Source organism: Ranitomeya variabilis, chromosome 2 (assembly GCF_051348905.1).
Source record: "Ranitomeya variabilis isolate aRanVar5 chromosome 2, aRanVar5.hap1, whole genome shotgun sequence".
Taxonomy (NCBI): domain Eukaryota; kingdom Metazoa; phylum Chordata; class Amphibia; order Anura; family Dendrobatidae; genus Ranitomeya; species Ranitomeya variabilis.
The window spans coordinates 1,107,417,894-1,107,427,358 of NC_135233.1; the positions used below are offsets into that span (position 1 = coordinate 1,107,417,894).

The 9,465-nt window shown below is 43.7% G+C and overlaps 22 non-coding genes across 22 annotated transcripts; 20 read left to right on the forward strand and 2 right to left on the reverse strand.

The window, feature by feature from the left end:
* The first annotated feature begins 225 nt into the window (after positions 1 to 225).
* On the forward strand, positions 226 to 298 carry TRNAA-AGC (transfer RNA alanine (anticodon AGC)). Its single transcript has one exon. It is a non-coding gene; the product is annotated as a tRNA-Ala (tRNA).
* Positions 299 to 406: 108 nt separating this feature from the next.
* TRNAY-GUA (transfer RNA tyrosine (anticodon GUA)) lies at positions 407 to 492 on the forward strand. Its single transcript is given in 2 exon segments — positions 407 to 443; positions 457 to 492. It is a non-coding gene; the product is annotated as a tRNA-Tyr (tRNA).
* Positions 493 to 1,134: 642 nt separating this feature from the next.
* TRNAG-UCC (transfer RNA glycine (anticodon UCC)) lies at positions 1,135 to 1,206 on the forward strand. The gene has a single exon. It is a non-coding gene; the product is annotated as a tRNA-Gly (tRNA).
* Positions 1,207 to 1,678: 472 nt separating this feature from the next.
* TRNAA-AGC (transfer RNA alanine (anticodon AGC)) lies at positions 1,679 to 1,751 on the forward strand. Its single transcript has one exon. It is a non-coding gene; the product is annotated as a tRNA-Ala (tRNA).
* A 108-nt stretch (positions 1,752 to 1,859) lies between these two features.
* Positions 1,860 to 1,945, forward strand: TRNAY-GUA (transfer RNA tyrosine (anticodon GUA)). The gene is given in 2 exon segments: positions 1,860 to 1,896; positions 1,910 to 1,945. It is a non-coding gene; the product is annotated as a tRNA-Tyr (tRNA).
* Positions 1,946 to 2,587: 642 nt separating this feature from the next.
* On the forward strand, positions 2,588 to 2,659 carry TRNAG-UCC (transfer RNA glycine (anticodon UCC)). Its single transcript has one exon. It is a non-coding gene; the product is annotated as a tRNA-Gly (tRNA).
* A 472-nt stretch (positions 2,660 to 3,131) lies between these two features.
* Positions 3,132 to 3,204, forward strand: TRNAA-AGC (transfer RNA alanine (anticodon AGC)). Its single transcript has one exon. It is a non-coding gene; the product is annotated as a tRNA-Ala (tRNA).
* A 108-nt stretch (positions 3,205 to 3,312) lies between these two features.
* On the forward strand, positions 3,313 to 3,398 carry TRNAY-GUA (transfer RNA tyrosine (anticodon GUA)). Its single transcript is given in 2 exon segments — positions 3,313 to 3,349; positions 3,363 to 3,398. It is a non-coding gene; the product is annotated as a tRNA-Tyr (tRNA).
* Positions 3,399 to 3,561: 163 nt separating this feature from the next.
* Positions 3,562 to 3,635, reverse strand: TRNAN-GUU (transfer RNA asparagine (anticodon GUU)). Its single transcript has one exon. It is a non-coding gene; the product is annotated as a tRNA-Asn (tRNA).
* Positions 3,636 to 4,040: 405 nt separating this feature from the next.
* Positions 4,041 to 4,112, forward strand: TRNAG-UCC (transfer RNA glycine (anticodon UCC)). The gene has a single exon. It is a non-coding gene; the product is annotated as a tRNA-Gly (tRNA).
* A 468-nt stretch (positions 4,113 to 4,580) lies between these two features.
* On the forward strand, positions 4,581 to 4,653 carry TRNAA-AGC (transfer RNA alanine (anticodon AGC)). The gene has a single exon. It is a non-coding gene; the product is annotated as a tRNA-Ala (tRNA).
* Positions 4,654 to 4,761: 108 nt separating this feature from the next.
* Positions 4,762 to 4,847, forward strand: TRNAY-GUA (transfer RNA tyrosine (anticodon GUA)). The gene is given in 2 exon segments: positions 4,762 to 4,798; positions 4,812 to 4,847. It is a non-coding gene; the product is annotated as a tRNA-Tyr (tRNA).
* Positions 4,848 to 5,489: 642 nt separating this feature from the next.
* Positions 5,490 to 5,561, forward strand: TRNAG-UCC (transfer RNA glycine (anticodon UCC)). The gene has a single exon. It is a non-coding gene; the product is annotated as a tRNA-Gly (tRNA).
* A 473-nt stretch (positions 5,562 to 6,034) lies between these two features.
* On the forward strand, positions 6,035 to 6,107 carry TRNAA-AGC (transfer RNA alanine (anticodon AGC)). Its single transcript has one exon. It is a non-coding gene; the product is annotated as a tRNA-Ala (tRNA).
* A 108-nt stretch (positions 6,108 to 6,215) lies between these two features.
* Positions 6,216 to 6,301, forward strand: TRNAY-GUA (transfer RNA tyrosine (anticodon GUA)). Its single transcript is given in 2 exon segments — positions 6,216 to 6,252; positions 6,266 to 6,301. It is a non-coding gene; the product is annotated as a tRNA-Tyr (tRNA).
* Positions 6,302 to 6,464: 163 nt separating this feature from the next.
* TRNAN-GUU (transfer RNA asparagine (anticodon GUU)) lies at positions 6,465 to 6,538 on the reverse strand. Its single transcript has one exon. It is a non-coding gene; the product is annotated as a tRNA-Asn (tRNA).
* Positions 6,539 to 6,943: 405 nt separating this feature from the next.
* Positions 6,944 to 7,015, forward strand: TRNAG-UCC (transfer RNA glycine (anticodon UCC)). The gene has a single exon. It is a non-coding gene; the product is annotated as a tRNA-Gly (tRNA).
* A 473-nt stretch (positions 7,016 to 7,488) lies between these two features.
* Positions 7,489 to 7,561, forward strand: TRNAA-AGC (transfer RNA alanine (anticodon AGC)). Its single transcript has one exon. It is a non-coding gene; the product is annotated as a tRNA-Ala (tRNA).
* A 108-nt stretch (positions 7,562 to 7,669) lies between these two features.
* On the forward strand, positions 7,670 to 7,755 carry TRNAY-GUA (transfer RNA tyrosine (anticodon GUA)). The gene is given in 2 exon segments: positions 7,670 to 7,706; positions 7,720 to 7,755. It is a non-coding gene; the product is annotated as a tRNA-Tyr (tRNA).
* A 642-nt stretch (positions 7,756 to 8,397) lies between these two features.
* On the forward strand, positions 8,398 to 8,469 carry TRNAG-UCC (transfer RNA glycine (anticodon UCC)). The gene has a single exon. It is a non-coding gene; the product is annotated as a tRNA-Gly (tRNA).
* A 473-nt stretch (positions 8,470 to 8,942) lies between these two features.
* On the forward strand, positions 8,943 to 9,015 carry TRNAA-AGC (transfer RNA alanine (anticodon AGC)). Its single transcript has one exon. It is a non-coding gene; the product is annotated as a tRNA-Ala (tRNA).
* Positions 9,016 to 9,123: 108 nt separating this feature from the next.
* On the forward strand, positions 9,124 to 9,209 carry TRNAY-GUA (transfer RNA tyrosine (anticodon GUA)). Its single transcript is given in 2 exon segments — positions 9,124 to 9,160; positions 9,174 to 9,209. It is a non-coding gene; the product is annotated as a tRNA-Tyr (tRNA).
* Positions 9,210 to 9,465: the final 256 nt, after the last annotated feature.

The following is a 9,465-nucleotide window of genomic DNA, read 5'->3' on the forward strand; positions in this document are numbered from 1 at the left end:
GTTTGATTCTCCATGTGCATAGAAAGGGTTTGCTAGAAAGTTGCTCGACTGTATTTGTAGGTCACCAATCACGTTGTGGACTCCTTAAATGTTCTTCAAGTATGGGAAAACGGAGTCCACACTTAAAAAAAAAAAAAAAAAAAAAAAAAAGCAATGTCATCTGTGACTGTATATGAAAATTGTGACCTGGTGTGACGTGAAACTGACGTCAAGTTTCACAGGTTTGGGGGATTAGCTCAAGTGGTAGAGCGCTCGCTTAGCATGCGAGAGGTAGCGGGATCGATGCCCGCATTCTCCAATGCTACCATTGGATTCCTTTTTCGCAGAGTTGAATGAATCATTTTTACCATCTGCCCGTGGCACCCACGGCCAAACCTAGGAGGCTTTCGACAGTGGCCAAAACAATCCTTCGATAGCTCAGCTGGTAGAGCGGAGGACTGTAGCTCTAAATTAGCAATCCTTAGGTCGCTGGTTCAATTCCGGCTCGAAGGAAGTTTTGTTTATCTTATCTCATACAGAAAGTTTTTCTCCAGTTTGCCTCGTGAATTCAAAACATAGTCAGCAAAATGGCTTTTACATGAGAGAGATGCTCAGCACCAATGCAAAAACTTCTCCAACTGTGCAACGTCTCTGGGTGGACTGCAAAAGGGTGCGACGTCCCTGGGTGGACTCGAACCACCAACCTTTCGGTTAACAGCCAAACGCGCTAACCGATTGCGCCACAGAGACCCAATGGACCACAATTTTTGCCTGCACCTTAAGCAAGGTCAGACACCGTTTCTTCAAATGATTTTCAACAATATGACTAAAGGAAACAGAAAAAAACAAAGAAATAATTGCAAAACACCAAGAATAATCTAGTTGCCAACAGATAAGAAATGGCTGATAAATTACACGACACAGACCAGAAGGCAGACAGTAATTAGACTTCGACTCTAAGCATCCAACACTACGAGCAGAGTGGCGCAGCGGAAGCGTGCTGGGCCCATAACCCAGAGGTCGATGGATCGAAACCATCCTCTGCTAAAAGGTTGTGTTTTATACTTTTCATCATTACATTGCATCCAAATGCTTCTGTCAACAGAAAGTTTAGTGTTATTGCAGAAAATGTCAAAAAAACGTACACTTCCGAAAGCGTTGGTGGTATAGTGGTGAGCATAGCTGCCTTCCAAGCAGTTGACCCGGGTTCGATTCCCGGCCAACGCATGTCTTGCTTTTCACCATTGGTGTTGCATTTATTCTCTTTTAATGTTTTGTGTTAAGGCTCATGCTCTACTCTCTTCTTACAGTTTAGCAACCACAGAAAGGAGGAAAAAAAAAGACCAGGAGGCCTTCACGACCTCTCAGCATTTTCGATAAACAAACCAACCCATAAAAGTTCAACGGTTCTCCTTGGGATTGTGCTACATCACAACTTTTTTCTACAAACTATGCAAGTTTTTTCACTGTCCCCGGTTTGATTCTCCATGTGCATAGAAAGGGTTTGCTAGAAAGTTGCTCGACTGTATTTGTAGGTCACCAATCACGTTGTGGACTCCTTAAATGTTCTTCAAGTATGGGAAAACGGAGTCCACACTTAAAAAAAAAAAAAAAAAAAAAAAAAGCAATGTCATCTGTGACTGTATATGAAAATTGTGACCTGGTGTGACGTGAAACTGACGTCAAGTTTCACAGGTTTGGGGGATTAGCTCAAGTGGTAGAGCGCTCGCTTAGCATGCGAGAGGTAGCGGGATCGATGCCCGCATTCTCCAATGCTACCATTGGATTCCTTTTTCGCAGAGTTGAATGAATCATTTTTACCATCTGCCCGTGGCACCCACGGCCAAACCTAGGAGGCTTTCGACAGTGGCCAAAACAATCCTTCGATAGCTCAGCTGGTAGAGCGGAGGACTGTAGCTCTAAATTAGCAATCCTTAGGTCGCTGGTTCAATTCCGGCTCGAAGGAAGTTTTGTTTATCTTATCTCATACAGAAAGTTTTTCTCCAGTTTGCCTCGTGAATTCAAAACATAGTCAGCAAAATGGCTTTTACATGAGAGAGATGCTCAGCACCAATGCAAAAACTTCTCCAACTGTGCAACGTCTCTGGGTGGACTGCAAAAGGGTGCGACGTCCCTGGGTGGACTCGAACCACCAACCTTTCGGTTAACAGCCAAACGCGCTAACCGATTGCGCCACAGAGACCCAATGGACCACAATTTTTGCCTGCACCTTAAGCAAGGTCAGACACCGTTTCTTCAAATGATTTTCAACAATATGACTAAAGGAAACAGAAAAAAACAAAGAAATAATTGCAAAACACCAAGAATAATCTAGTTGCCAACAGATAAGAAATGGCTGATAAATTACACGACACAGACCAGAAGGCAGACAGTAATTAGACTTCGACTCTAAGCATCCAACACTACGAGCAGAGTGGCGCAGCGGAAGCGTGCTGGGCCCATAACCCAGAGGTCGATGGATCGAAACCATCCTCTGCTAAAAGGTTGTGTTTTATACTTTTCATCATTACATTGCATCCAAATGCTTCTGTCAACAGAAAGTTTAGTGTTATTGCAGAAAATGTCAAAAAAACGTACACTTCCGAAAGCGTTGGTGGTATAGTGGTGAGCATAGCTGCCTTCCAAGCAGTTGACCCGGGTTCGATTCCCGGCCAACGCATGTCTTGCTTTTCACCATTGGTGTTGCATTTATTCTCTTTTAATGTTTTGTGTTAAGGCTCATGCTCTACTCTCTTCTTACAGTTTAGCAACCACAGAAAGGAGGAAAAAAAAAGACCAGGAGGCCTTCACGACCTCTCAGCATTTTCGATAAACAAACCAACCCATAAAAGTTCAACGGTTCTCCTTGGGATTGTGCTACATCACAACTTTTTTCTACAAACTATGCAAGTTTTTTCACTGTCCCCGGTTTGATTCTCCATGTGCATAGAAAGGGTTTGCTAGAAAGTTGCTCGACTGTATTTGTAGGTCACCAATCACGTTGTGGACTCCTTAAATGTTCTTCAAGTATGGGAAAACGGAGTCCACACTTAAAAAAAAAAAAAAAAAAAAAAAAAGCAATGTCATCTGTGACTGTATATGAAAATTGTGACCTGGTGTGACGTGAAACTGACGTCAAGTTTCACAGGTTTGGGGGATTAGCTCAAGTGGTAGAGCGCTCGCTTAGCATGCGAGAGGTAGCGGGATCGATGCCCGCATTCTCCAATGCTACCATTGGATTCCTTTTTCGCAGAGTTGAATGAATCATTTTTACCATCTGCCCGTGGCACCCACGGCCAAACCTAGGAGGCTTTCGACAGTGGCCAAAACAATCCTTCGATAGCTCAGCTGGTAGAGCGGAGGACTGTAGCTCTAAATTAGCAATCCTTAGGTCGCTGGTTCAATTCCGGCTCGAAGGAAGTTTTGTTTATCTTATCTCATACAGAAAGTTTTTCTCCAGTTTGCCTCGTGAATTCAAAACATAGTCAGCAAAATGGCTTTTACATGAGAGAGATGCTCAGCACCAATGCAAAAACTTCTCCAACTGTGCAACGTCTCTGGGTGGACTGCAAAAGGGTGCGACGTCCCTGGGTGGACTCGAACCACCAACCTTTCGGTTAACAGCCGAACGCGCTAACCGATTGCGCCACAGAGACCCAATGGACCACAATTTTTGCCTGCACCTTAAGCAAGGTCAGACACCGTTTCTTCAAATGATTTTCAACAATATGACTAAAGGAAACAGAAAAAAACAAAGAAATAATTGCAAAACACCAAGAATAATCTAGTTGCCAACAGATAAGAAATGGCTGATAAATTACACGACACAGACCAGAAGGCAGACAGTAATTAGACTTCGACTCTAAGCATCCAACACTACGAGCAGAGTGGCGCAGCGGAAGCGTGCTGGGCCCATAACCCAGAGGTCGATGGATCGAAACCATCCTCTGCTAAAAGGTTGTGTTTTATACTTTTCATCATTACATTGCATCCAAATGCTTCTGTCAACAGAAAGTTTAGTGTTATTGCAGAAAATGTCAAAAAAACGTACACTTCCGAAAGCGTTGGTGGTATAGTGGTGAGCATAGCTGCCTTCCAAGCAGTTGACCCGGGTTCGATTCCCGGCCAACGCATGTCTTGCTTTTCACCATTGGTGTTGCATTTATTCTCTTTTAATGTTTTGTGTTAAGGCTCATGCTCTACTCTCTTCTTACAGTTTAGCAACCACAGAAAGGAGGAAAAAAAAAGACCAGGAGGCCTTCACGACCTCTCAGCATTTTCGGTAAACAAACCAACCCATAAAAGTTCAACGGTTCTCCTTGGGATTGTGCTACATCACAACTTTTTTCTACAAACTATGCAAGTTTTTTCACTGTCCCCGGTTTGATTCTCCATGTGCATAGAAAGGGTTTGCTAGAAAGTTGCTCGACTGTATTTGTAGGTCACCAATCACGTTGTGGACTCCTTAAATGTTCTTCAAGTATGGGAAAACGGAGTCCACACTTAAAAAAAAAAAAAAAAAAAAAGCAATGTCATCTGTGACTGTATATGAAAATTGTGACCTGGTGTGACGTGAAACTGACGTCAAGTTTCACAGGTTTGGGGGATTAGCTCAAGTGGTAGAGCGCTCGCTTAGCATGCGAGAGGTAGCGGGATCGATGCCCGCATTCTCCAATGCTACCATTGGATTCCTTTTTCGCAGAGTTGAATGAATCATTTTTACCATCTGCCCGTGGCACCCACGGCCAAACCTAGGAGGCTTTCGACAGTGGCCAAAACAATCCTTCGATAGCTCAGCTGGTAGAGCGGAGGACTGTAGCTCTAAATTAGCAATCCTTAGGTCGCTGGTTCAATTCCGGCTCGAAGGAAGTTTTGTTTATCTTATCTCATACAGAAAGTTTTTCTCCAGTTTGCCTCGTGAATTCAAAACATAGTCAGCAAAATGGCTTTTACATGAGAGAGATGCTCAGCACCAATGCAAAAACTTCTCCAACTGTGCAACGTCTCTGGGTGGACTGCAAAAGGGTGCGACGTCCCTGGGTGGACTCGAACCACCAACCTTTCGGTTAACAGCCAAACGCGCTAACCGATTGCGCCACAGAGACCCAATGGACCACAATTTTTGCCTGCACCTTAAGCAAGGTCAGACACCGTTTCTTCAAATGATTTTCAACAATATGACTAAAGGAAACAGAAAAAAACAAAGAAATAATTGCAAAACACCAAGAATAATCTAGTTGCCAACAGATAAGAAATGGCTGATAAATTACACGACACAGACCAGAAGGCAGACAGTAATTAGACTTCGACTCTAAGCATCCAACACTACGAGCAGAGTGGCGCAGCGGAAGCGTGCTGGGCCCATAACCCAGAGGTCGATGGATCGAAACCATCCTCTGCTAAAAGGTTGTGTTTTATACTTTTCATCATTACATTGCATCCAAATGCTTCTGTCAACAGAAAGTTTAGTGTTATTGCAGAAAATGTCAAAAAAACGTACACTTCCGAAAGCGTTGGTGGTATAGTGGTGAGCATAGCTGCCTTCCAAGCAGTTGACCCGGGTTCGATTCCCGGCCAACGCATGTCTTGCTTTTCACCATTGGTGTTGCATTTATTCTCTTTTAATGTTTTGTGTTAAGGCTCATGCTCTACTCTCTTCTTACAGTTTAGCAACCACAGAAAGGAGGAAAAAAAAAGACCAGGAGGCCTTCACGACCTCTCAGCATTTTCGGTAAACAAACCAACCCATAAAAGTTCAACGGTTCTCCTTGGGATTGTGCTACATCACAACTTTTTTCTACAAACTATGCAAGTTTTTTCACTGTCCCCGGTTTGATTCTCCATGTGCATAGAAAGGGTTTGCTAGAAAGTTGCTCGACTGTATTTGTAGGTCACCAATCACGTTGTGGACTCCTTAAATGTTCTTCAAGTATGGGAAAACGGAGTCCACACTTAAAAAAAAAAAAAAAAAAAAAAAAAAGCAATGTCATCTGTGACTGTATATGAAAATTGTGACCTGGTGTGACGTGAAACTGACGTCAAGTTTCACAGGTTTGGGGGATTAGCTCAAGTGGTAGAGCGCTCGCTTAGCATGCGAGAGGTAGCGGGATCGATGCCCGCATTCTCCAATGCTACCATTGGATTCCTTTTTCGCAGAGTTGAATGAATCATTTTTACCATCTGCCCGTGGCACCCACGGCCAAACCTAGGAGGCTTTCGACAGTGGCCAAAACAATCCTTCGATAGCTCAGCTGGTAGAGCGGAGGACTGTAGCTCTAAATTAGCAATCCTTAGGTCGCTGGTTCAATTCCGGCTCGAAGGAAGTTTTGTTTATCTTATCTCATACAGAAAGTTTTTCTCCAGTTTGCCTCGTGAATTCAAAACATAGTCAGCAAAATGGCTTTTACATGAGAGAGATGCTCAGCACCAATGCAAAAACTTCTCCAACTGTGCAACGTCTCTGGGTGGACTGCAAAAGGGTGCGACGTCCCTGGGTGGACTCGAACCACCAACCTTTCGGTTAACAGCCGAACGCGCTAACCGATTGCGCCACAGAGACCCAATGGACCACAATTTTTGCCTGCACCTTAAGCAAGGTCAGACACCGTTTCTTCAAATGATTTTCAACAATATGACTAAAGGAAACAGAAAAAAACAAAGAAATAATTGCAAAACACCAAGAATAATCTAGTTGCCAACAGATAAGAAATGGCTGATAAATTACACGACACAGACCAGAAGGCAGACAGTAATTAGACTTCGACTCTAAGCATCCAACACTACGAGCAGAGTGGCGCAGCGGAAGCGTGCTGGGCCCATAACCCAGAGGTCGATGGATCGAAACCATCCTCTGCTAAAAGGTTGTGTTTTATACTTTTCATCATTACATTGCATCCAAATGCTTCTGTCAACAGAAAGTTTAGTGTTATTGCAGAAAATGTCAAAAAAACGTACACTTCCGAAAGCGTTGGTGGTATAGTGGTGAGCATAGCTGCCTTCCAAGCAGTTGACCCGGGTTCGATTCCCGGCCAACGCATGTCTTGCTTTTCACCATTGGTGTTGCATTTATTCTCTTTTAATGTTTTGTGTTAAGGCTCATGCTCTACTCTCTTCTTACAGTTTAGCAACCACAGAAAGGAGGAAAAAAAAAGACCAGGAGGCCTTCACGACCTCTCAGCATTTTCGGTAAACAAACCAACCCATAAAAGTTCAACGGTTCTCCTTGGGATTGTGCTACATCACAACTTTTTTCTACAAACTATGCAAGTTTTTTCACTGTCCCCGGTTTGATTCTCCATGTGCATAGAAAGGGTTTGCTAGAAAGTTGCTCGACTGTATTTGTAGGTCACCAATCACGTTGTGGACTCCTTAAATGTTCTTCAAGTATGGGAAAACGGAGTCCACACTTAAAAAAAAAAAAAAAAAAAAAAAAAAGCAATGTCATCTGTGACTGTATATGAAAATTGTGACCTGGTGTGACGTGAAACTGACGTCAAGTTTCACAGGTTTGGGGGATTAGCTCAAGTGGTAGAGCGCTCGCTTAGCATGCGAGAGGTAGCGGGATCGATGCCCGCATTCTCCAATGCTACCATTGGATTCCTTTTTCGCAGAGTTGAATGAATCATTTTTACCATCTGCCCGTGGCACCCACGGCCAAACCTAGGAGGCTTTCGACAGTGGCCAAAACAATCCTTCGATAGCTCAGCTGGTAGAGCGGAGGACTGTAGCTCTAAATTAGCAATCCTTAGGTCGCTGGTTCAATTCCGGCTCGAAGGAAGTTTTGTTTATCTTATCTCATACAGAAAGTTTTTCTCCAGTTTGCCTCGTGAATTCAAAACATAGTCAGCAAAATGGCTTTTACATGAGAGAGATGCTCAGCACCAATGCAAAAACTTCTCCAACTGTGCAACGTCTCTGGGTGGACTGCAAAAGGGTGCGACGTCCCTGGGTGGACTCGAACCACCAACCTTTCGGTTAACAGCCAAACGCGCTAACCGATTGCGCCACAGAGACCCAATGGACCACAATTTTTGCCTGCACCTTAAGCAAGGTCAGACACCGTTTCTTCAAATGATTTTCAACAATATGACTAAAGGAAACAGAAAAAAACAAAGAAATAATTGCAAAACACCAAGAATAATCTAGTTGCCAACAGATAAGAAATGGCTGATAAATTACACGACACAGACCAGAAGGCAGACAGTAATTAGACTTCGACTCTAAGCATCCAACACTACGAGCAGAGTGGCGCAGCGGAAGCGTGCTGGGCCCATAACCCAGAGGTCGATGGATCGAAACCATCCTCTGCTAAAAGGTTGTGTTTTATACTTTTCATCATTACATTGCATCCAAATGCTTCTGTCAACAGAAAGTTTAGTGTTATTGCAGAAAATGTCAAAAAAACGTACACTTCCGAAAGCGTTGGTGGTATAGTGGTGAGCATAGCTGCCTTCCAAGCAGTTGACCCGGGTTCGATTCCCGGCCAACGCATGTCTTGCTTTTCACCATTGGTGTTGCATTTATTCTCTTTTAATGTTTTGTGTTAAGGCTCATGCTCTACTCTCTTCTTACAGTTTAGCAACCACAGAAAGGAGGAAAAAAAAAGACCAGGAGGCCTTCACGACCTCTCAGCATTTTCGGTAAACAAACCAACCCATAAAAGTTCAACGGTTCTCCTTGGGATTGTGCTACATCACAACTTTTTTCTACAAACTATGCAAGTTTTTTCACTGTCCCCGGTTTGATTCTCCATGTGCATAGAAAGGGTTTGCTAGAAAGTTGCTCGACTGTATTTGTAGGTCACCAATCACGTTGTGGACTCCTTAAATGTTCTTCAAGTATGGGAAAACGGAGTCCACACTTAAAAAAAAAAAAAAAAAAAAAAAAAAGCAATGTCATCTGTGACTGTATATGAAAATTGTGACCTGGTGTGACGTGAAACTGACGTCAAGTTTCACAGGTTTGGGGGATTAGCTCAAGTGGTAGAGCGCTCGCTTAGCATGCGAGAGGTAGCGGGATCGATGCCCGCATTCTCCAATGCTACCATTGGATTCCTTTTTCGCAGAGTTGAATGAATCATTTTTACCATCTGCCCGTGGCACCCACGGCCAAACCTAGGAGGCTTTCGACAGTGGCCAAAACAATCCTTCGATAGCTCAGCTGGTAGAGCGGAGGACTGTAGCTCTAAATTAGCAATCCTTAGGTCGCTGGTTCAATTCCGGCTCGAAGGAAGTTTTGTTTATCTTATCTCATACAGAAAGTTTTTCTCCAGTTTGCCTCGTGAATTCAAAACATAGTCAGCAAAATGGCTTTTACATGAGAGAGATGCTCAGCACCAATGCAAAAACTTCTCCAACTGTGCAACGTCTCTGGGTGGACTGCAAAAGGGTGCGACGTCCCTGGGTGGACTCGAACCACCAACCTTTCGGTTAACAGCCAAACGCGCTAACCGATTGCGCCACAGAGACCCAATGGACCACAATTTTT